The sequence below is a fragment of the Anguilla anguilla genome, chromosome 14, assembly GCF_013347855.1.
Source record: "Anguilla anguilla isolate fAngAng1 chromosome 14, fAngAng1.pri, whole genome shotgun sequence".
Classification (NCBI taxonomy): Eukaryota; Metazoa; Chordata; class Actinopteri; order Anguilliformes; family Anguillidae; genus Anguilla; species Anguilla anguilla.
Genome location: NC_049214.1, coordinates 34,888,748 through 34,913,159, shown reverse-complemented (window position 1 = coordinate 34,913,159; position 24,412 = coordinate 34,888,748). Strand labels below are relative to the sequence as shown.

Genomic DNA, 24,412 nt, shown 5'->3' with positions numbered 1-24,412 from the left:
AGGCAATGTCACGTGTCACACAGGCGCAATGAAGATGAATTTAACAGGAAATGGAAGAACAACAAACACGAGACAGCGCCGGTTCATTCCATATGCTATAAAAGCAATGGAACATTCGGAAAGAAAGGCAAACAATCTGCACTGTCCACAGAATGTGCCCAAAACGCACCCATTTACAGGTAGGATCGGCCGAAACATTGAAAACACGAAGTATGATATGTTTGTCACAGTGGGTGTGAAGAAAGTCAAGGAGTAGGGGGGGCTGACTCTACTCTGTGGTAATTCTATGGCCATAGCTCTCTGATGTTTAGCAGCTGACAAGTAATAGTGATATAGTGCAGTCAAAGTTGATCTGATAATGGTGTTGTGCTCAACAATATCCCATATTTTTGCTTATCCCATAACTGATCAATGATTTATAAAATCCTGGTAGAACCTGGTAGAATTAATTCATGAATTATAACAACACATGCTAATACATTTTCTTCCATATAATTTGATCCAAAGTGACTTACCAATGTGCTTTGAGCTTTGACAAGATAGCGTTGCATCCACATTCTTAACAGGAAAAAAAACTTCTGGTTACGTAATTTTTTCAAAGGGATAAGTGTAATCAGGGTAAGGTAAATAAGGGTTAGGGATGTTTAAATTTTATTGAGGATAAATGCAGGTTAGGTTAAGTGTTTAGTCCAGAAATTCTCTGAAAAGATGGGCTTTTAGTTTGTGGCGTAAGTTGTCGTGTGTCTCTGGTGTTCTGGCAGTAGCGGGGAGGCTGTTCCATGACTTAAGTGCCGTGACAGAAGAGTTGTGATGTAGAGTATCCACTAGAACCTCCCAGAGATGGAGTTGCAGGGGCGACCTGTATCAGCTGAACAGAGTGGCCGAGTCAAGGTGTAGGGCTTAACAACTTAAGACAGCCTAATGTCAAACATTATTAAACCATTTCTCCATTAGTTGTATCATTGTCTATTTGCACAAAACCCTGGCAACTATCCTGCGATTTGTGGCCATGTAGCAGTTTGCCGCAGTTTTACAGCTATATTGGCTACGTTATGTTTATCATGTCTGAGCGTCCACAGAAACTTAACATTGACATATGACTCAAAATAACCCTGTATATATTGCAAACCACAATGTGTGGGTGAGTCGCCACTGGAGTGTCACATGATCCAAGTGAAAGCCGCGCCCCTTGTCCTAAGGAGCCCTCACACTCACACTCACGCAGAATTTTATTAATTTTTTTTATTTTACTTCCCTTTTTTTCTTGAAGAGACTTATTTCTCGGGGGAGTGGGTTTATTTTTGTTTTCACACACCCACTTTTCTTTTTTTCTACACTGTAGCCTACTTCCTAGAATTGTTTATCACTAAGCAACAATCGTTTCATCAGCGGCAATAGTTCTGGGTCCCTGTGCTTTTGCCTTATACTGTAATATGAGATGCTCATACACACACAAGCCCTCAAAATGGTATCCGGCACTATTTATCTGGCATGGGGAGCAGTGTAGCATAATGGCGGGGAATTGGGCTTGTAACTCATGATAATGATCTAATTCCCAGCAGCCGTACAGCTATTTCACCCCTGAGCAAGGTACTTAATGTGAATCACTTCAATTAAATATCTGCTTATATGAGTGTATTGTTTATAAAAAAAATTATAATAATAAAAAAGAAAGAAAGAAAAACCGTAATTCTGGATAATAGTATCTGAAAAATGCCTTAATATGTTCTAACTATGTATTTAATATGAAATAAATGCATGTCACTGTGACACTGTAACATTCTTTTTTTCATTTATTTAACCAGGAGATCTCTTTAAGGGATATGGTGCCCGTGTCCCTTTTGTAGCTGTGATTGTGTGGCTTCGAATTTGCGCACAATCATAACTGTTGCACGCAGCGCTGTTGGTCAGACTGCGCTTTTGGTCATACATGTGTTTATGAAATAATCTGACAACCACATGAGCTGAACATTATGTTCGGCACTTCGCCGCACATCCTGTCTTCAAGGTAAATCTGAGCCCCGGGACGTCATGTGAGGTGCTTTAAAAGTAGGAGTGCATTTCAAACACGAGGCGTTGGCATGTGAAGCAGCGAATTATGAAACCACATGAAACTAGTGGTCGGCTGACTCACCCCTAGTAACATACAGTGGAATTTTTAATCAGCCAATAATAGATTGTCACAGATTTGAATCAAAAAGTAACCCAACACAACTGGGCATGTGCAAAGACTATTTTTCTAAATTTCCTCAAAAAGTGTTGAAGTCCTGCCCTCTGTCCAAAATATCCCCAGCCTTGCTTGCATTTCCGCTGTACAGCCTGAATGGGATAGGAGGCTGAAATGACTATTATTAAGAGAACTGGCATGGTAAAAGAAAACCATGCTTACAAAACATTGTCCCGAAGGAGAAGTGCCACAAAATCCCCAGTTGACTGGTGTGATCTTTCCCTGACATCACGAGCAGAAGAGAAAGGTAAGAAAAAGGTGGGGGGACAGGTGCAGGTGTGAAGGCTACATGCAGTCAGTTGCAAAACCGTCACAGTGCACAGACCGCACAGAGCTATGGATGGGTAAGCGATGATCAGAGGAGAGATGTGTCTCTCACTGACCACAACCTGTAGGCCCCACACCAGCTGTTGGGTCTAATGCAACAGTAACTATAGTAACCCTGGGCTGAATACTGAACCCACCCTACACCTATCTGTGTAGGGTCACCAACAATTCCTTGCTTGCATACTGGACACAGCACAACACACATGCATTATTTATGAAGTTAATTACATTTGTGGCTCACCCGTGAGCGTGCCACAATTTGGCTTTTCTGTCCAAAATGTGAAAAATGTGTGGAGTCTGGAGACTATTTCCTACATTACTGTACGGCATCTTGTGCATAGAAATGCCACTGCATTGTACAACCCAAAGGTCTAAATTCCATAAACTGCTAAATCAAAAATCACTAATAACATAAGTTGAGCTTGAGAAATAACTAGCATGCACTGGGGTACCCTCAGACCAGGGCCTACAAATACTGAGGTAAATTAGGTCATTGAGAGTCACAGAGAGTGAAACCACTCTGCCACCACTGTGCGCAGACACCCTGCATGTCCTGAGTCTGACACTCAGTAATAGAGGGTTTGAACTTTTCAACAAAAACACGTGGCTTCAGTGAATGTATTTACACACGAGTGGGTGTTACTCCTTGGACTGAACACTAGGGGTCACTTACAGTTTAGTGCAATTTTCTGGCTAGCCTAAGATTATTTCACAGACATTACTGTATACTTCCATGCCCCACCTACAGCTAACCCTTTCTCCAGATGGACAGAGTACAACAGCATCCTTCAACGACTTCTCCCTGGAGGCCAAATTGTTTTTTGAAACAATGTGCATTAGCCAGACAATTTCAATGTACTGTATTATATACTCATTCATTTCCATTTCTTTTTACAGTTCTAACTGTATTGCACTGTAGCTATAGTTCTGTCTTTTGTTTTTTACTTTTGTGCCAATTTCACAAATACATTTTTGTTCATTTCAGTATGAATTAATTAAATTATGAAATCAATAATGTCAGAAAAAGTAAAACATATTCTAAAATTTGCTATTTTGCAGTCTTGCAGTGCAGTAACTGATTTTGGCCCCAAATGCAGAACATGTTTACTGCATTGGCAACTAAAACCAGAAAAGTATTTTTCCCTTTTCTTGATAAAAAGCAGGATTACTTTATTTTGCATTAGAGAGATAACTGCTCTGAATATGTGATGTTACATTTATGATATGCTGATGGTTTAGCACAAATTAAATGGCACCAGGTGATGCAGTGTATTTTCTCATGTAGGCTGGTTTTATTGAGCTGTAATACTTAAAGACTGTGATGTTTGGCAGAAGACAAAATCATTAAAAAATGAAAATCGACATCCATTGTGAGAGTTAATTTTTTTAAAAATAAGACAAAGAATCACAGCGTCTTCACTTTATGGCAAACAGCAGATCGTGGAATAAACTGCGACTTTTTAAATACCGGCTTCCCCTTACAGCATAGAAAATGGGAAATAGATCATTTAAACAGTAAACAGTGAAATCCCAGGGGCCTGCCTGCGTGTAATTATTGCTGAATCAGGCACTCATCACTGCACCGGAGCCGTTCCTCCTCCCTGACCACTGTGCCTTCACTGTTTGCTTCTCTTTGTCTAAACTCTGCCCGTAATTTCAAGGCTCTGAGCGGCTGTTATGCTGAAACCCACATGGGAGAGGTCTGTAAATTTAAACAAACCTAACCCTCAGGGATGGCCCATATTTCAAACACATCTATCTGATCTATATATATATATATATATATATATATATATATATCTGTATGTGTGTTTTGGGCATGAGGCGCATTATATGGGTCATGTGCCTCATCTTGTGTATGGTTAATACCTCCGTGTCACCTGCGCAACAACCCACAGCCTGCGTCATCTTGACTGTAGTTTATGACTGCATTTAACCTGGAGGTGTTTCGTGTATGTTATACAATGATTGCATTCCAGAAGCTACATATTAGTGCATTTATGGCCATCTCTGCTTACTGCTGGCACATTATTTTATGGTGTATTTCCCCTTGCGTGTGTTTCAGTATGTTTCGCGTGGCGCATATTTCAGAAAGCTCTAAAGTCGTTTTGAACTCCCATACAGACATCACAATCACAATGTTTATGCTTATGTTTAAGTGGAGCATTAGGGCAGCCAGTCGAAATTATGGTGCTCTGCCCACGTGTACTCCCAAGACATGTCATCCATTTCATCCAAGTTCCAAGGTTTAGAGGAAAACATGCCAGTGCCCAGCCAGTGACTAGTCTAGTGACAGGTCACAAAGTACTGCAGGAGAACCAGTTACTATTTAATACCCCACAGGCCACACAGTGCTACAGGAGAGCCGGTGAATATTTAACACCCTACAATTCACACAACAGGACAGGAGAGCCAGTGACTATTTAACACCCTACAGGTCATACAGTACTGCTGAAGAGCCAGTGACTATTTAACACTATTTAGCACCCTACAGGCCACACAGTACTGCAGGAGAGCTAGTGACTATTTAACACCCTACAGGCCACACAGCAGTACAGGAGAGCAAGTGACTATTTAACACCCTACAGGTCATACAGTACTGCTGAAGAGCCAGTGACTATTTAACACGATTTAACACCCTACAGGCCACACAGTACTGCAGGAGAGCTAGTGACTATTTAACACCCTACAGGCCACACAGCAGTACAGGAGAGCAAGTGACTATTTAACACCCTACAGGTCATACAGTACTGCTGAAGAGCCAGTGACTATTTAACACCCTACAGGCCACACAGTACTGCAGGAGAGCTAGTGACTATTTAACACCCTACAGGCCACACAGCAGTACAGGAGAGCAAGTGCTATTTAACACCCACAGGCCACACAGTACTGCAGGAGAGCCAGTGACTATTTAACAACCAACAGGCCACAGAGTGCTGCAGGAGAGAACCAGTGACTATTTTACATCCTACAGGCCACTGTTAGCTCCACCCATTTTTGGTATCATGAAGACTCAGTGTCTTATCAGTACTGTACGGAAGAGCAGGAACCTGGTGTGTCAAACCCACCGTATCATCTTCATCTGGTGATTAATCTGATGCTGCACCGTGATATTCATTCACCTTCACTGGCTATTTAAATGCATATTTATTAAACATTTGAAATAATTTATTTGAGTATATTCTTCTGCTTTAAGACCGAGAAACATCCTCGCATCTATTGAGGATTTTTTTTTTTAAACTTTAATTTGTGTCTGCAGTACATTTTTATGTCGTGTTTGTTTGTTCGGTTTCTTCCATGTCAGCCCATAAAGGAAGAGAGACCTGCTGGTCTTTCTGATGCATCTGAAGCCACCTAGTGGTGTGTACTATTCATTCTTTGTTTTTGCCATCTATGTCCCCTGCTCTTTAAAAGCGCATATATTGTTGTGGTATGTTGTAATTAAAGGGATGTATACTTGTTGTTCAATCTTTTTTAGCCTTTAGGCTGTGTGTACTGTAATATATAAACTGGAAGTGGCTTCTACATAATACTTAGACCAGACCATAGATTATTTATTTAATCACATTACAATCACATGTTTCCAAGGACCTGAATTTATGGGACGCCGTACTGCTCTAGTGTGGCCATTGTCTTCTGTAGATAAATGCATGTTCCGTTACAAATATAAAAGTGATTCTGCATTGACACGCCTTGTGTCTGACAGTTTTATTTAGCTGTCTGTTCTTCTATATGTAAATGCAGTTGTTTTCAAAGTTGTTTTCTGTGTATGTATGTGTGTGTGTGTGTGTTCCTATTTGCTAAAGGAATTTCCCTATTCTAGTATTATAGTAAAGAAGTTTTGTTTTCAAACAGACCGAGGTTAAATATCGATTTATGTGTTAGTAAGCAACATTTTTAGGGATCTGCCTTACTATTGTTAACTTTTTCCAGCAAATAAAGATTTAAAATGGCTAAATGTAATGTGAAGTATGATACATGAGTCAAATATATACTTGTTGTTTGATGGTGACATGGCATAGTGACATAGTGGTCAGAAAAGAAATGGCCAGTAACATCTCCTAATGAAATCGGTAGCAGCTGTTCAGATACAAATACACTCAGACACTCTGGAGTCTGGACACTGGCAGCACTAGAGAGGGAAGAGACCAGAGTTTGGGCAGAAGCAGGCAGACCTCTCTAATCACATCAGCAGGGGTGGCCAATCATATCCAAAAAGGGCCGGTGTGGGAGCAGGTTTTTATTTTATCCCAGCACTAATAGACCTGATTCAACCAATTAACTAACTGTGGTCTTCAATCAAGACCTTGATAAATAGAATCGGGTGTGTTAGTGGTTAAGACAAAGACCTGCACCCACACCGGCCCTTTTCAGATAAGATTGGACTCCCCTGACATACAGGCATTAGGCATCAGGCATGACAGGTGAAATTTAAAGCGTATTCCATGTACTGTAGGGGGCAGGGTTGCAGCTCTATTTAGAGGATGTCTCATGTTGTACAATGCATCTGAGTCATCAACAATCCGACCACTGAGAGGTGGGTGTGTACAACTGGTCTTACTCATTTGGCTTTGTCACTTCTTAATAGTCACTTGGAAGCCTCTTTTAGTGCTCAAGTTCTTTCCATATGCAAACATTTGCATATAACAATAATCTGAGAACTTTAATAATCTTTTTTTATTTGCCTGTCATTAATTTCAAAAGTGTCATGATCATATCATATGTGTTTGTTTTATATTTTGTTGTTAGGAAACAAGGCAAACCCAACAGGGAGCAATTGTGCTGAAGAATCTAGGTGTAATCACTGATGCAGACCTATACTTTCAGCCTCATCAGAAATGTAATCAAGGTAGCCTTTTTCCATTTGAGAAACATTAACAATGCTAGGCCTTTCCTCTCAAAATCTTATGTTGAAAGGTTAACACACATTTTTGTTAATATTAGATAAGACTATTGTATCTCTGCTCTGACCTCTGACTATATATGTATACACACATTTTTATTTTAGAAAGTATATATATATATATATATATATATATATATGCACAATACAAAGACAATGTGTGCTCAATCCAGTTGATTAACTAGAACCTTGTTCATAGAACAATGGCTAAGAAACTTTCCTGGATAACCAAAACTCAAAATGTAAAAGCAAACCCCTGTCCCACGCTGTTCCAAAATCTAAAAGCCCAGGTTTTACACAGAAAGCAATACACAGGTCCATCCAATAAGTCTTCAAAACCCAAACTCACCACATTTTCCCCTGAGGACAAGCAGGGATTTAAAACAGTGTTCTTGATAGTCTCTGATCGTCTGCAGGTGTGTGTAATTCGGCTCGTTAGGCAACTAGGAGGGCCTTTCTTGCCCCACACACCAGCTGTCCATCTCTCTTTCCCTTCCCTATTTTTCACAACATATATGCATATACCCACACATATATACATACACACATTCTGTACAAACACACATACATACACGCACATACACATCCATACATACAGACACACATACTGTGCATACATACATAAATACAAACAGTTCAAATAAAATGTATTGAGTACGTTATGGAATATTTGTTTTTTGGGCTCTGTACTACAGCACATTGATTTGAAATGAAAATGAATATTGTATAATAGTATACAATATAGTCAATGTCATGTAAAAACCCTATATCTCAAAAAGTAGAATTCTCAGGAACATCTAAAAACTGCTTCAGTTTTCCCCTTTACCAAAATAGAATTATGGTTTGGCCATGTGGTGTTTTGAACCAACTTTATTAGTTGTTGACTGATGAAACGCTGACACTCCCTGGAGCTCAATGAGAACTGAGAATGTACATAAAAAACAAAATTATGAAAAAATGTAGATATAAGGTTTTTAATAACACTAATGTTGTATTTGGAGCACCACCAAGTTTATATCAGTGCTGCATCCTGGATGTGTCCTAATAAAAGCTGTTTCCTTTGTATTCTCCCTTAAGCCATTCTCACAATGTAAGGCATCTTTCTTATAGCGCCCACTGAACACAATGAGAGAACATATACTAATATGATGCTTAACGTGGTTAAGTCTTGGATTTGAATGTTTGAATACAAGTATGACACACACAGGCACAAATGCCCATGCACACACAGACACGCACACACGCATGCACACAGCACTGTTTCAGGTTCCACGCCTTCCAGATTACCTTGAAATTATCCATTGAGTTCATGCGCAATATACCACAAAACAAACACAGAGTCTGACACCCATAATTATCGCTACTGAAATGAGGTTCTTGTCTGGTGAAAACTGAAATAGACAGGAAATGATTTAGATTGGAAGGAACATTTTAGTGCTTAAGTTAATGCAAGGGGGCGTATGGAAAATCTTACATTTTTAAAATTAAAACAAGAGCAGTAACATGGCTATCTGATAAGAATTTTTTGTTTTTATTTTAATATATTTATGTTTCTTCTCCTTCTTTTTTCACATTGTAAGAGTTAGTGATAGTTTCATACTTGCCCAGTACCTCCCATTTTAAGGCCTAACAGTTTTACTTACACAAAGAACACACAACACATCAGTGTGTAGGTGCCTGTAAGAGACTTTAATTTGACTTTAATTTAACAAGCAAATACAGAAGGCAAAAATGACAGTGCCCAAGAAGGACAGTTTCAGTGGTGGATCCTAACACAAAACACTACGTAGATCAAAGAAGCACATTTGCACATTACTTTTCTGCATTGACAGATTGACATCTATTACAGTAACCCTTCAGATGTGTTCAGCTGGACTAACAAGTCTTTAAAAATATAGCTCTTAAGGGCCCACAGCCTGAAATGCCAAAACGACATTCTCCTATAGTTTTATGTTTTTTGCTCAGAAAATTTAAAGTATATTTTAAACAGGCAAAGACATTAAATGTGATAAAATAAACAAATGATTATGGACTGGATTCAACCACATTTGTACTTAAATTTTGCAGACATTTAATTTTTTTTGCAGGCCTATTACAGCTAAAGACATCGCTCAGGTATTGTTTCAATGATCAGAAACACATAAATGACAGATGTAAGACAAGAATCAATGTCAAGCCGTGTTTACCAGCATGGTATATCAAAACTACTTAGAAGTCGTTAAAATAATACTGCTATCCCCTCTCTTGGAAGTGACAGCAGGGGTGGTTGTGACAGCAGCAGTGGTCTTGACAGCAGGGGTGGTTGTGACAGCAGCAGTGGTCTTGACAGCAGGGGTGGTTGTGACAGCAGCAGTGGTCTTGACAGCAGGGGTGGTTGTGACAGCATGGGTGGTTGTGACAGCAGCAGTGGTCTTGACAGCAGGGGTGGTTGTGACAGCACGGGTGGTTTTGACAGCAGCAGTGGTCTTGACAGCAGGGGTCTTAGTAGGGATTGGTGCGGCTGTTGTTCTTTTTGGGGTTGGCGGAGCCTTTGTCGGAATGATTCTGGTCTCCTCAGAAGAATCAGATGCAGAGGATTCGGACGATTCGGACGATTCAGAGGAATCTGAGCTATGACCTCCATGATGGCCTTTATGAAAGCCTCCATGATGGCCTTTATGAAAGCCTCCATGAATGCCTCCATGGTGGCCTCCGTGATGTTTGACTGGGGGACGACGCCATCCAAACTGAGATATCAACAAATAAAAGCATTTTAACTGACTTGATCAATTGACATGATCAATTGCAAATTTCAATTGAAATATGTTGGTTGAGTTTTATTTACTTTCATTTACTGTATTTTATGTTTACTTAATTTTCCAAAGAGAAAATCTGTTATAACTGAGATTTCATTTTGAAGGGGAATTTAATACCAGGTAGAGAAACTGGAGGGACCAAAAGAATATGTTCCCAATAGCCAACATTTCAATTATGAAATAAAATGAATCTTACTGGTTTTGAAGTCACCATTGTGACAATCAAAAGAAGAAATAGTGCTGTCTTCAAAATCTCCATCTCTTGTATCTTTCTGTAAAAAGATGCATTGTTCAGAAAGTAAGATATTGTACCAAGAGGGCGAATGTAACACAATATTACAACCAACTCACATATACCCTTCACACATAACTTACATTCACTTTTAGTTATTCAAAAGACAGTATTACCCAGTCATTCTGTTTCAATAACAACATTGCCTATAAAATAAAGTTGATTTGGAAGTTGAAGGCCTTACCTTGAGTGTCGTTTAATTTCTCGTCTTCGGAATGCAACGAAAGGCGATATCGAAATTGGCTGTTGAAATCTATGAGCAGGTCTTATTTATACCCATGAGTAAAACGTAATGTGTTTGGATTGTTAATCCGTTAAATGCTTAGATACCAATCGAGCCAGATATCGCTTCTCAAATGAGTATGTATCTTGTGCAATGGTCACCTTACAATTAATCATTCTCTCAATTACCATGTGTCTACTTTTTCAGAATTAAAAAAATAATAATTCCTATTAGTATGCAGCTACACAAATGCAGCTTTAAATGGGGAAGTGTTAAGCCATGGGATTATGAAGAGTATGTTAATCTTTTGTTAAAACAAGATGCTTTTGCTGAGCCATTGTCTTTTGAGAATGCGAAAACAAGATTTATTTCAGATGCCGTTCAAACAACTGAGGTGTTCAGTCGCAGTAGAGATTCGATGCTGGTGAAATTACTGATCTATTTACTTTTTAAATTAAACTTGTTAAACTCATATTGTGCTAATGTCTCAGTTTACATACTTGCAACAAACCTTTTGCAACCGTTACCAAGCAGCAAACAAGAAAGCCACAACATAAGCAGGATGTCACACCCTTAGGCACTAGATGCAGACTATGCACTTGTGTAATGCAATTCACATATTTGATCCAACTTTTGTATCATTGTGTCATGAACTGTGAACTAAGTGACCTGATTTTTGTTTTAAAAAATGTGATTTTTGGGACTGCTGTTGTGATTTTCACAGTTTCTCACGTGACTACATCTGGATTCATAGCATCTACAATTGATCAATCACAGGGCATGCCTTTGGCAGACGTATCTGTTGAAATTCATGTGTATATTACTGTGCCTGATGGTGAAACCAAGGATTTTGTAAGAGTTAGCAGCTCTGATCCTTACAGACAGTAAACACACACAGTGATGCCAACCAGTCAATCTGTATTAAAAAAAGTAATCAAATGCTGGCCAAAAATATTCCACTGGGGGTGGGATAGAAATGGTAGGGATAATGGGCAATAGGAGTGGTGTAAGATCGGGTGGATTGGATTGGGAAATTTGGACAGGATTGTTTCAGCAGGCTGAAGACCTATACACCTTAAAGCTGCTTCCGGGCTCCCCTGCCAACCCCACCCCGACACCTTCCATTGGTACTTCATCCCAGATTTTACTGTATTTTTATGCTTTTGCCAGTTCAGAATTGAAATGGGGCCGGAAGTGAATTAATTTTTAAGGTTTTTGTTCCAGCTTAAAAGAAAAACTAAGCTACACACGTTTTGGCTACATGCACATGCTACACACTTTTTTTTTTTTTTTTTGGAATTAAAATAACAAAACCAATGCTGCTGTCTAATATTTGTTAATATTTCTAAATTTTGTTTTCTCATTTTTCATAAGTTATAGGATCTGATGATAGTTTGACCTTTGCTTATTTTAGGAGCCAGTAAATCTTGTTTCTGTCTGTTGCTCCTGTTTTCAGGGAAACCATTTCACTCGCACAAAACACAAAAAAACACAAAGGATACCATTGTGGATCTGACTGTAAGAGACTTTAATGGGCTGCAACTTCACACAGAAGGCAAGAGGGTTTTTCCCCAAGTATGTGACAAACAGCACATTCATACATTTGTTCTCAACCTCCTATCCTTTACAGCCTGATAACAGAGTAATAACCCTTCAAAGGCATCTATGTAATGAAATGGGAAAAGGGGGCCTTGGTGATTTATGATGACAGAACATTTGCTACTGCTTCATTTTCAGAAATTCTTTCAAAAGCTTCAAATATATTTCAAATGGACAAAGCAGTCTAAAATTAACTACTAATTATGGACTTGATTCAATCTGCATTTGGTAGAAGCTGTGAACTTACATTTCCACAAACTTGTGAAAAGAAGCAGTTATATCAACATGGCTAATCAAACCTGATAAAGCACTAACTTAATTAAAGTGCTTGCAGGTTATCCCCACGGTTGTCAGGGGTTACGGTTGAAGGAGAGATTGAAATATCCACAGTGAAACATTTAGTGATCACGGTAGATGTGCTTGGAGGTGTGGTTGTGACTGCTTGGGTGGTTGTCTCATCGATGAGGCTTGCAGCTGTCGTTGGCTGAGCTGTTGTTGCCTCCTCTGATGAATCGGATGCAGAGGAATCTGAGGAGTCTGACGCTGAGGAGTCTGACTCTGAGCTACTGCTTCTACGTTGCCTGATTAGGTAACCACGCCGACCAGCCTGCCAATGAGATATCAACCAGTCAAAACACTTGAATAATTGCCATATGAGCTGACATTTCTTTAAGGGAATTTAATGCAAACTAGAGAAGTTCGAGAAGTGACCAGAATTTGTTCCCCAAGGCTATCATTTTCAATTTGAAAACTGAATGTTTCTTACTGGTTTTGATGCCACTGCTGTCACAATCAAAAGAAGAAATAGTGCAGTCTTCAAAATCTCCATCTTTCTGCAAAAAAATGCATTGTTTTATTGCCACGCAGCAAAATTTTGATTCAGCATGCCATGAAAACCTGTATTCAGATTAAGAATATAAAGTTTTTGAACCATAAGGGCCAATGCAATACTAGTTTACAGCATAAGGGCCAATGCAATACTAGTTTACAGCAAACTTTTCACATGTTATTTACATCTACTTTTAGCAAACATCATGCAGAGCAACCTATAACAACATCATCTTTAAAATAGAGTTGATTTAGGATTTGAAAGCATTACCTTGTGTGTTGAACTTTTCTTCTGGAGGCAATGAAAAGAGGTGAATTCAAAATGGCTGTTGAAACCTGCGTGCGGCTCTGAAGTCAGAATGGCTATTGACACCTGTGTGCGGGTCTTCTTATACCCAAAGCCAATGAGTAACGCAATACTGTATGTGTTTTGAGAGGTAATCGGTTAAATATTGAGACAGCGATTGCGTGGCAGGTTGCTTCTCAAATTGGGGTGTTTCTTGTGCAATGCGCAACCAAATTGCTCAATTCCTTCATTTACTGGATGGCTAATTTTCCCAGAAAAAGGCTTTTTTTCCACTTCTCATAGACAAAAGACGTCATTAGCATGCTGCCATACAAATATAGTTTTAAATGAGAGGGTGATATAGCCATGAACCACAGACTTCTATTATTTTCTGTCAAAACAATATGCTGTTAATGATAGCCATTGCATGGTAAGAATGTGAAAGAAACATATTTCCGACTACATTTAACCAATGCAGGCATCCAGATGCAATAAATATTTGGTGAGGCAGAGTGGAGTAATATAGAATGACTGAATGACTGTTTTGAGTTAAACCTGTATAGTATAGTATGGGTGGCAGTGTAGTATAATGCAACCGGCCTTGTAAACTGAAAGGTCACAGGTTCAGTTCCCAGGTTGGACACTGTCGTTGTACCCTTGAGCAAGGTGCTTATCCTACATTGTTTCAGTACATATCCAACTGTATAAATGGATGTAATGTAAATGCTATGTAAAATCTTGTGAAAGTCACTCTGGATAAGAGCGTCTGCTAAATGCCTGTATTGTAGTAGTATTGTAGTGTCTATTTTACTTCCTGCCACTGTTGCCAAGTACAGTAGCAAATGAGAAACATGCAACATAACCAGGAATTTGCACCCTAAGATACTAAACACTGCCTAAGTATTAATTGTGCATTTATTCTATGTAATGCAAGGTTTTCAAAAAGTGGTTAAATAGGACCTTTAACTGCAAACCAACTCAAATGGCTCCTTTGTTAATGATTCCCTTGATTTCATGATTTTATTAGTATTGCAAAATATCTTACATGACTGAAAATGTGTTTGTAACATCTTTTTTGAAACGGATCGATCACATGGCACACAGTCATCAAAAATATTTGTTTAGCTTAACATGTCAGTTCTTGTGCCTGATGGTTAATCCAGGTATTTTGTAAGAGTTAGCATCCTGAAACTTTACAGACAGTAATTTCAGTGATGACAATGCATCATGGTTCCCCTCTCCCCTACCCAAAGCACTCCTATTTTACATGTCAGGTTTTTAGGAATGTTACCTCCATGTATTTATTATAATTAGTATTTCGTTCTCTTGGTTAACACAGTTAACGTGCATTAAGTGCTTTATTGATATTGCTCGATACTTAGTTTTCTGGGAGTGTTGTAAGTCTGGCATTGTCACTTATATGACTCACTTGGAAGTGATTATGTTCCTTCCCTCTGGATAAGAGTTACTGCTAAATGAATGCGATGCAACACAATGGAACTTTGTGGCTGAAACAAAATCTGGGCCTTTGATTGGGCCAAACACACAGGAGGTGATCTCACACACCGGCTCCTGTGTGAACAGAGAACAGCAGGGTGGGATCCAAGGACGCCTTACTCAATTGCTTTGGGCGGGACTGCCTGGATAGTGAGAAAGCCAGCAGACCTCATAAACCTGTCTGCCCCTCTGTCTGTGTGGCGGAGCAGGATCAGTCACTACGGAAACCTTCATTAAGAGGGCGGAGCCAAGAGAATCTTCTGGCCAGATATACCTTGGATGGAGACAGGTAAGACAGGATGTGATGTCATCACTACTGGACAGACAACACCTGTGGTTTATCACCAGCAGATGCTTTGCGGTAGGGCAGGGGTGATACCGCTCCCCTTACTGCTTCCGTCCCTCCCTCCCCCACCCCCCCGCTTCCTGAAGTCCACGATCATCTCCTTAGTCTTGCAGACGTTGAGAGAGAGGTTATTGTCCTGGCACCATGTTGCCAAGACGATGACCTCCTCTCTGTAGGCGGTCTCATCGTTGTTGGAGATGAGACCCAGGATGGTGATGTCGTCTGCAAACTTAAAACACGCTGCCATCCGCCCATTCATACTTTGTCTCTAGGCTTCTGGGCTGCGTCCCGGAACACTCTGCTGCACACTGTGCTCCGACCTGGTCTCAGAGACCACCAAGCAAGAATCTCACTGCACAGGAGAGAGCAGGCACTGGTTCCAGTCCTGGTCCGCTTTCGCCTATACCCCGGACTGCACCGCCACACCCCGCACTCTGGCCCGGTCCTGATCGCCGGTACTGCCAAGCTGTAGACTCGCTGGGTTCACCACCCTCACGGGACCAGCACAGTCACCCCTCTCAGGACCAGCGCAGAGTCACCCCGCACAGGACCAGCGCACAGTCACCCCTCACGGGACCAGCACAGTCACCCCTCTCAGGACCAGCGCAGAGTCACCCCGCACAGGACCAGCGCAGTCTCACCCCTCACAGGACCAGCGCAGAGTCACCCCTCACAGGACCAGCGCAGTCTCACCCCTCTCAGGACCAGCACAGAATCACCCCTCACAGGACCAGCGCAGTCTCACCCCTCACAGGACCAGCGCAGAGTCACCCCTCTCAGGACCAGCGCAGAGTCACCCCTCACAGGACCAGAGCAGAGTCACCCCTCACAGGACCAGCACAGAGTCACCCCTCTCAGGACCAGCGCAGAGTCACCCCTCTCAGGACCAGTGCAGAGTCACCCCTCTCAGGACCAGCGCAGAGTCACCCCTCACAGGACCAGCGCAGAGTCACCCCTCTCAGGACCAGCGCAGAGTCACCCCTCACAGGACCAGCGCAGTCTCACCCCTCACAGGACCAGCGCAGTCTCACCCCTCACAGGACCAGAGCAGAGTCACCCCTCACAGGACCAGCACAGAGTCACCCCTCTCAGGACCAGCGCAGAGTCACCCCTCACAGGACCAGCGCAGTCTCACCCCTCACAGGACCAGCGCAGAGTCACCCCTCTCAGGACCAGCGCAGAGTCACCCCTCACAGGACCAGCACAGAGTCACCCCTCTCAGGACCAGCACAGAGTCACCCCTCTCAGGACCAGTGCAGAGTCACCCCTCTCAGGACCAGTGCAGAGTCACCCCTCACAGGACCAGTGTAGCGTTCCTCCTCCGGGACCGTCCTTCAGTAAGCCACCGCCGGACAGATGAGACAACACACTCATACAAAAATAAAAAACGTCAAAGAAAGCAAAAGCAAAAAACCGAAGCTAAAAATCCTCTCATGAGGAAGCCCGTTCATTCATCCAGTGTCTCTCCTGTGTTCTGCCTCTTACCTCCCCTCTTTATTACCTGGCCCTTTAACTCATTTCAATGAGAATCAGCTGGACCGCCTCCCGGCCAGTGCAACCAGCAATCAATCAATTACCCCGGCGTGCATTCCACACGCGGATCCCAATGAACTGATTCCCCCGTGATTCCAGCACAGCGAAACCGGCAGCTTGTCAGGCTCACCTCCTGACACTCTTGTGTGTCCTGCCGACAGATGGTACCCAACAAATTGCAAACTATGCTGAATATATTGAATCTGTTTGTGAACAGTGTAGCAGGTGGATATTGGTGTACTTGTTAACTCACTTTTTTTTTGTTTTATATCCTGTTCATGTTAGGGTTCCATTCATGTGTTATTTAGACACCTTTCTCTTAATAGGGTCGCAATTAACCACTGATTGTAACATTAGTCAGGTGATTGCGCTAAATCAATGCCTATGGGGACCCCAGAAAGAAATGATTGTGAAGCAGGTCTAAATCCCTATAGGTCACATACAGTGAAGACCCCAAAATTGATGACGCTAAATTATTGTATAGAAATGCTACTCTTGTCTGTGATTCACAAAAATCTAAAGTGTCAATCACAAAACTGGAGATTCATACACATTCAAATGATAAGAAATGTTTTTGGTTTTTGTCTTCATTAGCTATGCAAACGTCCTGCTTTGAAGTTTTTCTGTCCCTGTCTAATGATGTAACTGTTTGCTTAATGGTTTATTTCTCACAAGCCGTAACAGACGTCGACATGTTTAGTCATTATGTCTAGTCATTATGTCTAGTCATTTATTTGTCAACCACAGCGTCACGTCATCTGTTGTAGAAACCAGAAACAATGGAAATACCCACCTCGACACATTAGCCGGAAAATACCAACATTTTCCTCCAAGGCACATTTTATAACATAATCAACTGTTACTCACAATACAGTATATTTATCTATATTCTGTTTGAATAAAGGAACAAATTATGATAAATTCCTGGTTTAGAAAGTATAGAGTACAGGTCCTCACCTGACAGAATCTAATATCTAGCTTTATAGTGTTTTCATTGTTGACTTTCATTGCGGAATTGAGTGACTGGGCTGTCGCCAAAAATAAAATAATAAGAGTCATGAACCAAGGGTGATACAACATCCCTGCGTTAAACTCAGGCTGCGTCCTGGGGCTGCCTGTGCAAACTGGTATCTGCTGGAATCTCTTGATCAGTTCAGGTTGTTGAAAGCTTGTGCTTAATTTGTTTTCTCTTAGATTAATTAACATGGTGCAGGTTTGGCTTGTTGGACTTTGCTTTGCTTTTGTTTTGAACTGTTTATTTGTCAGGCTATAATATGATCAATTTAGAAACCATCTGTCTGAAGTAATTATAAATATTAGTTGATCTAATTAATTTAAACTTTAGTCATGCTATGTACAATCATTATTTATGCAATGTGAAATTAAATGAATTAACCATTGGACACTGGGCTTTGAAAGTGTCTATTAAGAACAACTAAGAGCTTGGCATAATTCAAGATGTGCAACTGTGGTTGGAATGAAGACTCGCACAAGGAGAGGGACGTGTGCTGGAGGCTGGGCTCCCCCTACTGATCGAAAGCAGCATTACATGTTGGGAAATCTTCAGACTGCTACCACCTGGCAGACCGGAAAAAAAAGAATACTGACCACTTCCTGCAAACAGGGCTCTGTGGCTCCTGCGCTTAATTTAGAACCCCATGGGAAGATCTGAAGGGCGTTTTGGTGAACATTGTAATGAGTGAGAGCTCTCGTTGTGGATCAGACCTGGGTCAAATACATATTTGTTTTGGATTCAAATATTTTTCTAAGCTTTACTGATCTTGTCTGGTGAGTTGGAACCAATGAAATACTCTCAGAAAGTGCAAACCCCGCCTTCTGGTCATTTTGGCAGGCTCAATTACACCAGGCAAGATCAATAGAGGTATTTGAATGGAAAACAAATACATATTTGACCCAGGTCTGTCGTGGACTGATTTTGGGGTTGACAGCCTAAACCCCCCCTGCCCATATTAAATCCCTGAGTTATCCTGTGGTGTTTTGTGGCTTGTTTGAGTATTGAACTTTTCTACTACTTTTCAATGTGTATCTGCTCTTAACAACCGCAATGTTTTAAATTTGATATTTTACATTTTGCTGCTATCTGCAATTGCTTTCTGTTTGGGGGTTCAGGCCTGGTGTTTGCTCTGTTTGCTCTTTTTGCTCTGTCTCTTGCCTTGCTACTCTGTAAGGTGTCTTTGTGACAGTTCTATACAAAAAGACTGAATTGAACTGAACTGAAAAGAAATGTCATTGTTGTGAAAGGCCCATACACACGTCTGCACACAACTTCTCCATTTACATTAAGAACAGTCACAGTAAACGAAGTGAAAAAATAAAAACTTTTGATAAGACACGGAAAACAAAGGAAAAAAACAAAACTGTCTTCTTCTTCAGAATCAGTGGGAGGATTACACTTCTTATAAAACTGTACTTGCATGTCACACCACAGAAACTCTGACAAAACATGTTTCATTTCTGGAAAAGAATGCAGAAATTTAAGCGATAGTAACAAAAGCATTTTCTTTGTCACCTCTGTGGAAGAGCAGACAAGCACAATCAAAAAGGGCAAGTGTCCTGATACATCACGTTTTGAAAGTATTCACCCCGTGAACTTTTTCACTTTTTGTCTGTTACTTCTGTTAAAATTGTAATGCGCCAAAATATGTTTTCCTTCACCAACGCAAATTCAAATTTATGATTTTTTTTTTTTTAATTATGTGTAAAAGCTTTTTACACATTTTTTGTAAAATTTTCATTTACAAGAATAGGCCCTATGGACTGCACCACACATTACAGCTCAGGATTCTTATTTTCACAGTAATTCGGAAGCCATCTAAATATTCCCATTTTAACAAACAGCATTTAGATTTGACCTTGCCACACAACAAAATTTGAAATGTTAAATGCAGAGCCATTGTATGCATCCAGGTTATTAATTATCCTGTGAGTGTTGTTTTCCACATTTACACAGATTAACAGTGTTTTTGGTCACATTTCTGTCTGACACCATTTTGGCATAACCTTCCAGGTGTGGATTCCTTTATTAGCTGTACCTGTAACTGTGCCTAATTCATTAAAAAGCTACAGTTAGGTTTCATAAATCACATTTCCACTATTATGAGGATTTTTAACGTTTGTCACAAATATTTATTTTTACAAGTACTTCACACATAATTCATCATTGACACTCAATGTAAGCAGAAACAAGCGAGACCCTGTTCAATGAAAACCATAGTTTTTATAATACGTGTTTTGGAGTATTTTTACGCCAGATTAATTTTGCTGAGTTTTCCCATATGAATGCAATCCAATACTTTTGTGATGCCCGAAATCTATCATCTTAATTTATTTATTTATTATTATTATTATTATTATTATTATTATTATTATTATTATTATTATTATTCATTAGCACCATACACATAAAATGAAGCAGCTATAGTAAGCACCAACAAATCTGAAGACTCAAGCCATCCAGTGTCCAGATGTACATATGAGTACCCCATCAGTTATTTGCATATGGCAATATTACTGTAAATATTAATCCTGCATATTGAGAAAAATCTGAAAAGAAGAGATGCACATACATGGCTGCATGGTCTACATTTGCTCAAAGACCTCTTCTTGCCCTGTTAGTGCTTCCATGGATATACAACTTCACTGATTGTTTGTTTGTTTGTTTGTCGTGCCTTTTGGAGGGATGAAATTGTTCGGGGGTAAGACTGCCACCTACTTTACATCAATCACTCAAGGCCAGTGAGCTCAAAATACTGGAAGGAGAGAATTCGTTTTTATTTTAATCAGTATCACAAATCTACATAGGTAACAACCATATCAATATAAATGAGATTAACACATTAGATCCTCCTCTCTCACCCATTCTATCTGTCTATCTCTCCCTCTCTCTCCCTCTCTCTCTCTCATACACACCTCGCTTGCACACACATTCTCTCTCTCCCTCTATCTCTCTCCCTCTCTTTCTCATACACACACACACGCCTCGCTGTCACTCTCTCTTTCTCTCTATCTCTCTCTCTCACACACACACATTCTCTCTCTCTCTCTCTCGCTCTCTCTCATACCAACACACACACCCACCCACAGACACATCTCTCTCTCTCTCTCTCTCTCTTCTCTCCCACACACACATACACACACACACACACTGGTGTCTGTGGGTGACAGCAGCTGGTTTGAGGGATCGTTGTGAATGCAGATATCTGCTCTTTCCCATGGCTGTTATTCGCCTTGCCGTTGAGCTGGTCGGGTTGCCAGCTGGGCAGAGGTTACATGACTCAAGATTTCATAAATCCTGCAGACAGCAGACGTATGGAGGACAATGTCTTCACTGCCAGCCTGGCATTGCATCTGGGTTTAGGGTTCTCTGTACTCTGTGCTCTGTGTCTTAAAGACTGCACTCTGTCTTTAAGAATTACTGCTACAAAGTACAATATTCACCTGCTGTAAAAAAAACAAACTTCACAAAAAAAACAAATGTAAAGTTACGTTCAGTATATATCGTTTTATTTTCCTGGCACCAGTTAGGCTTGCTGAATTATGACTGATGAATTGTTTTCATCGGTCAAAATTAGGAAGGAAAAATTCAGTCACTGTGGTGGGAGAAAAAATTCCCTTGTGACGTCATAGATAAATGAATGGATCCTCTTTTCAGAAACTCTTGCATTATGAGAGTAGCGTCTACATATTGTTTTTCATTCTTGTGTATTTAGCGTTTGCAATCGTGAGATGCATAACTCAGCGAACTGAAAGAGTTTTGCACTTCCAAGATTTCCTTTTGTGCAGAAATAAATCCAGTGATATGTTGTTTTTTTTTTTTGGTAGCACAATACAGGCATTTAGCATCTATTGTGTTTCTGTGTTTTAAAAAAGGAGAGTGGGAAGTTTATTTATTTATTTATTTATTTTTTACCATTTACTCACGGTTTATTCAGAGAAAGCTGAGAGGGTTACAAAAAAAACATTGGATCACAGTAAAGAAAGTGCCATGTTGGGCAATTAAATGCCCGACCACACGGAGGGTCAGTGTATAGGTTGAGAGTAGGCCACCCTAACAGGTTGTGCTACATGGTCTACCATTGCGTTTGATATTGTATCTTACTGCACTGCACCAGCACCAGGGCTCTTTGACAATATCATTAAAAATAATACTGTTCACACCCACAATATAGCGCATATAATAAGAGAGATGTATTTGTTCAATGAGTGTACATTTGTATTTTTATTTGTCGGTTCAATATTTACCCCTGTGGCTAAGTTTGTATGAGATTGTATGTTACAGTTGCTGGTTCAATATATGTGTGATCATGGGGGCCTGTAAAATCATGTAAACATATTTGCATTTAAATTTTATGATATTGTCTGCGTTATTACTTCAATGTACAGTTAAATACCAAAGTGTTGGGACAACCCTGGCAAATTGGTTGTTTTCCCCCTGTGCTAATAACATTTGTATTTCAAATCAAACAATGACTGTGTGGAAAAATTCAGAATGTCTACATTTATTTCATGATTTTGTACTATGTACAATGCCATTCAATGAGTCAAGTCCCCTTATTTCAAGCAAGCATAAGTTGGGACAAAGTAAGTTTAGACAATTTTAATAAATTGCAAGGTAAATACTTTGGTAAATGGATTAAATGGACTGTATTTATATAGCGCTTTTATCCAAAGCGCTTTACAATTGATGCCTCTCATTCACCAGAGCATTTAGGCGTTAGGTGACTTGCTCAGGGACACTTCGACACGCCCAGGGCGGGGATCGAACCGGCAACCCTCCGACTGCCAGACAACCACTCGTACCTCCTCCCCTTAGATTTGAAGACTGCATTGAGTCTGTGACTCTTGGACAGCACTGTGTTCATAATGTGATCCTCTGAGGTGCTCTGGCGAGCCTCTTTACCACTGCCTCTTTAAGTCGCTAGCTTCGCTGAGGTTTCGGACTTCACTTTCATTTTGAGCAAGTGAAAAGCACGTCAAACCAATCTGACACAACTGTCCCAGTGCTTTCACATTTATCTGTAATTGTGTGTGTGCAATAATATACTTGCTATGTTTGTGGTTACAAACATTTTCAGTGTAAAAACAGGGCGAGATTCTCTCACTACTCAATTTGGTGCCAATCTGGTAAGTATGAAGCTCTGTTAAAAGTTACATAATTGTAAGATTACTCAATCAGAGTTGTAAAAATGTCTTTTTAATAGGACGTGAAATGTCCTCTGCATGTATGGAATAGATCCAATATAGAGAATTCATATACAGTAATAATACATAGAGCATATAATGAATAATAGAAAATAAGAGCCATAAATGAAGACAATGATTGTTTTAGTGTATTAAAATAATAATAAATGTTATTTATACAAGGTTTTTTAAAATCTCAACATTTTTAATGTGACTTTAATGTGTTATACAAGCATATATCAGATAAATACTGCATAAACTGTATAAAGGAACAGGTAACATGAATATAACATAAGAAGTTCCAAAAACAAAAAGGAAATGTCGTAGGGGTCAGGTTGTGTGTGTGTGTGATAGAGAGCCTGAAGATCCAGACCGCAACTGCTAGGCCCCAGAGGTGTGGCTCAGACAGAGATGACCGGGCAAGAAGATGGAAGATCAACAGGAAACAGGAAGTGCACACACTGCTATGCTACACAGCAGAACCTCTTGAGGTGGGGAGAGCGGAGCAAAAAGGGACGGCTGACTCCCCTGCTTTGACGTCCAGTCGGATTGCTGGATGCCGTGGGGGTGTGGAGGTGACCACAAAAAACTAGTAGAAATGGTGGTATGACACAAGCTTGGGACAGTGAGTGAGTGAGTGAGAGAGAGAAACAGACAGAGAGAAAGAGAGAGAGACAGAGAGAAAGAGAGAGATGGACAGACAGAGACAGAGATAGAGAGAGAGAGATAGAAAGAAGGAGAAAGATATATAGAGAAAGAATTTGAATTTGAGATAGACAGAGAGGGGCAGACAAAGGTAGACAGAGATAGACAGACAGAGAAAGAGAGGTACACAGAGATAGAGATAGACCAGGAGAGAGAGAGCAATAGACAGAGAGAGCGAGAGAGAGAAACAGAGAGAGAAAGAGAGAGAGAGACAGAGAGGGCGAGAGAGAGAAACAGAGAGAGCAATAGACAGAGAGAGACAGAGAGAGCGAGAGAGAGAAACAGAGAGAGCAATAGACAGAGAGAGAGTGTGTGTGAGACAGAGAGAGAGAGACAGAGAGAGAGGGACAGAGAGAGAGACAGAGAGAGAGGGGGAGAGAGAGAGAAGTTTCCGGGGTGCGCTGGGCGTGTGTGAGCGGATGAAAGCTGCGTGGAGCCTGACCGCAGTAGTTGTTGTGCGATGAGCAGAGTGATAGGGAGACCTGCAGCAGTGGCGTGTGGTTTAGGAGCTCTCATCGAGCCGTGAGACTGTGACAGCGAGCCGACGGCACGCAGGGGCCCCACACACACAAAGCCCCCCTGCTGAGAAGATGGCGAGAGTGAGGCCAGGTTATGTGCCACTGAACGAGCGGGCCGAACATCGCGTCTCT

The 24,412-nt window shown here is 40.7% G+C and overlaps 2 long non-coding RNA genes across 2 annotated transcripts; both read right to left on the bottom strand.

The window, feature by feature from the left end:
- Nucleotides 1-9,125: 9,125 nt before the first annotated feature.
- LOC118212475 lies at nucleotides 9,126-10,874 on the bottom strand. Its single transcript, XR_004762240.1, has 3 exons — nucleotides 10,729-10,874; nucleotides 10,449-10,524; nucleotides 9,126-10,183 (listed from the first exon to the last, which is right to left on the bottom strand). It is a non-coding gene; the product is annotated as an uncharacterized LOC118212475 (long non-coding RNA).
- A 1,397-nt stretch (nucleotides 10,875-12,271) lies between these two features.
- LOC118213212 lies at nucleotides 12,272-13,571 on the bottom strand. The gene is made up of 3 exons (XR_004762362.1): nucleotides 13,466-13,571; nucleotides 13,133-13,199; nucleotides 12,272-12,973 (listed from the first exon to the last, which is right to left on the bottom strand). It is a non-coding gene; the product is annotated as an uncharacterized LOC118213212 (long non-coding RNA).
- Nucleotides 13,572-24,412: the final 10,841 nt, after the last annotated feature.